Source organism: Arvicanthis niloticus, chromosome 3 (assembly GCF_011762505.2).
Source record: "Arvicanthis niloticus isolate mArvNil1 chromosome 3, mArvNil1.pat.X, whole genome shotgun sequence".
Classification (NCBI taxonomy): domain Eukaryota; kingdom Metazoa; phylum Chordata; class Mammalia; order Rodentia; family Muridae; genus Arvicanthis; species Arvicanthis niloticus.
In genome coordinates this window covers 68,688,877-68,692,066 of record NC_047660.1, presented here as the reverse complement: position 1 = coordinate 68,692,066, position 3,190 = coordinate 68,688,877, and the positions used below count along the sequence as shown (strand labels likewise).

The 3,190-nt window shown below is 42.1% G+C and overlaps 1 pseudogene; it reads left to right on the top strand.

Annotated features, from left to right (window-relative positions):
* Positions 1 to 1,549: 1,549 nt before the first annotated feature.
* Positions 1,550 to 2,867, top strand: LOC117705893 (large ribosomal subunit protein eL19 pseudogene; annotated as a pseudogene).
* Positions 2,868 to 3,190: the final 323 nt, after the last annotated feature.

Here is a 3,190-nt window from a genome sequence, read left to right as displayed (position 1 = left end):
TGTATGAGACCACTTCCAAAAAAAGTTCATTGACATGAATTCATGCACTTAGAGCTGCTATAGTCTACTCTGGCCCTTTGCAATAAATGGGCAAATAATTTGCAATAAATGAGCAATAAATGGGAAATACTGAGAAAGACTGTACTAGTGGCTTTTCTCCCTGCTTAAGTGTGTCTGGAGACTACCTGAAATATCAAGAAATTTTTAAGTTTCCCCCAGGAGATGTTGATGTGGAATCTAAATTAAGAACCTCTGTCTATAGTTGACATAACATTCCTGCAAAGATCTGCAGTATGTGTGTGTGTTACATATGTGTTCTCTCTCTCTCCCTCTCTCTCTACATATACACATATATGTGTGAGATATATATATGTGTGTGTGTGTGTGTGTGTGTGTATGCTATTTGTGTGTGTGTTTGTGTATGCTTTTATCCTAGTGCTTGAGAGGCAGAGGCAGGAGAATTTCTGTGAATTCAAGGCCAGCCTGATCTACCTAGTGACTTCCTGGACAGCCAGAGCTACCAGTAAGACCCCATCTCAAATATAAATATGAATATAAATAACATAACACACACACACACACACACACACACACACACACACACACACACACACATATATATATATATATATATATTGGTCACATATGGAGGTTGAAGGACAATTAGCAAGAGTCTCTCCTTCCATCCAGGGATCAAACTCAAGACATCAGGCTTGGTAGTAAGTGCCTTTACCCACCAAGTCATCTCACTGGCCCCAAGATCCAAATTTTAATCATGCCCTATTTTTTTTTACTTGGACTCATTGAGCTGTCCCTTCTTAAACATAGTGGGATCATACGACACCACAGCAAACCAGAGCCTCTTAGGTCAGTGGTTCTTATGAGATAGTAAGCTACTCATGTGGTCTCTGCCGATTGCTTTTTTATGTTTCTGGGGGAAATTTTGTGACTACTCCCAAGATGTCCACCTCAGTTCCCAACAAGGCACAGTAGTAACTCAGTATATAGGTCTGTCTTGTTTCTGTTTGTTTCCATGGGTTGTCACACTCAGGGGGGTAAAAGGGTTTCCCAGCATTCTCTCTTTTATGCCAGATGTTGTCCTCACTGTTCTTATTCGAGTCTCCTTGGTTTTAATTGCCCCAAGTGAGAACACGTTATTCTAACTCTAGCCCTTGCTTATCTCTCACCCTACTTTCTCCATCACCATATAAACAAACACAGAAACTTGGCTCAAGAGGACCTATATTACAGGAGCAATTAGAACTATTAACACTGCTCAGGATATCTAAGGTTGGGGATTCCCACCAGATCTCAGATCTTCCTCAGTCTTTCCCAGTGATTCAAAAGGGCGGTGGTGGAATACAACGTTTTTAGACGCAGGAATTCATTACAATGATTTGTTGTTGCTGTTGCAAGGAGGCATTCTGTCTACATTACCTCTGCTATCTCTTCCATCAGCCAAATGGAAAAATTCCACCAGAGATTAATCTTGCCTACACAGCACTTTAAAGATTAAAATGGGCTACATTAAAAGAACCAAAGCTGAGGCATGAGTACGCTCAGGCTGCAGAAGAGGCTCGCCTCGAGTGTCCTCCGCTGTGGTAAAAAGGAGGTCTGGTTGGATTCCAATGAGACCGATGAAACCATTAACTCCTGTCAGCAGATCAGGAAGCTGATCAAAGATGGGCTGATCATCCGGAAGCCCGTGACTGTCCATTCCCGGGCTCGCTGCCGGAAAAACACTTTGGCCCCGACGGAAGGGCAGGCATATGGGCATAGGGAAGAGGAAGGGTACTGCCAATGCTCGGATGCCCCAGAAGGTGACCTGGATGAGAAGGATGAGGATCTATGCCGGCTTCTCAGGAGACAGCAGGAATCTAAGAAGATTGACCGCCCTATGTATCACAGCCTGTACCTGAAGGTCAAAGGGAATGTATTAAAAAACAAGCGGATTCTCATGGAATATATCCACAAACTGAAGGCAGACAAGGCCCGCAAGAAGCTACTGGCTGACCAGGCTGGAGAAGCGCCTCTAGGCCAAGAAGGAAGAGATCATCAAGACTCTGTCCAAGGAGGAAAAGACCAAGAAATAAAGCTAATAAATCGTCCCTCGTGTCTGTACATAGTGGCCCGGCTGTAGCCTCTCAGGGATCAGTCAGTCATTAAAATAAAACAAGCCTGAAAAAAGAGAGAGGAACCAAAGATTTAGATGCAATGAAGAACAGGAAAACTACTAAGAGAAGAGGTGACTGTACCAGAAGGCAAGTATGCTTTGCTAAAAATGAGCGACACAATTACTATAAACTTGACCCCTTGAATATCTATAGCCCACCTGATTTTGAGACTTAACTAAAAATAAAAATTTCAGGCAAAGCTTCTGTGTTCATATGGGACTAGTTTATTTTTTAAAATGAGAAAATTCAAGGTAAGTTAGTCCTTAGGTGACACAGGTGACATATCAGGAGCTCTCTGTCTGTCTCTCTTACACACATACACACACACACACACATACACACACACACATACACAGAGAGAGAGAGAGAAGAGAGAGAGAGAGAAAGAGAGAGAAGAGAGAGAGAGAGAGAGAGAGAGAGAGAGAGAGAGACTAATATTCACATTTAAATATGGCACAGTTGATAATCACACAGAGAAACCAGTCAACATCTGCTTGGGAAGAGAAGACTTTTTCCCCACTTTGGCCTCCACCTTCAGAATGGTTAACAAGTTCAAAGAAAACACTGTCCATAGAAGCATGGATTTTGGACCCTTAGTGACATTTGCAAAGATTCTCAAGTTCTCCAGGACAATCTTGTTTGAGTCAAAAAGCAAGTTTGGGTCAAATTGCAAAGTTAGAGAGAGGGATAGTCTTGAGTTGGCATCATAGTTTGTCTTTCCTGAAATGACTTTTCTATTCTTCAGGGCAACCAAATCTCAATGTTTTGTTAAAGCCTAAGGTTAGAGTCTTCCAAGAAAGCTTTGCTGCTACAATTTATAATGAACAACTCCCCTCTTTTTTAAGTTCTTTGTCTTTCTTTTGGTTTTGGTTTTTGGTTTGTTTGTTTGTCTCCTAACTGTCTTGAAACACACTATGTAGGCCAGGCTGCCTCAAACTCAGAGATCTACCTGCATCTCCTTCTCAAGTACTGAGATTAAATGCATGTGCCACCACACTTGGACTCCCTCTATGTTT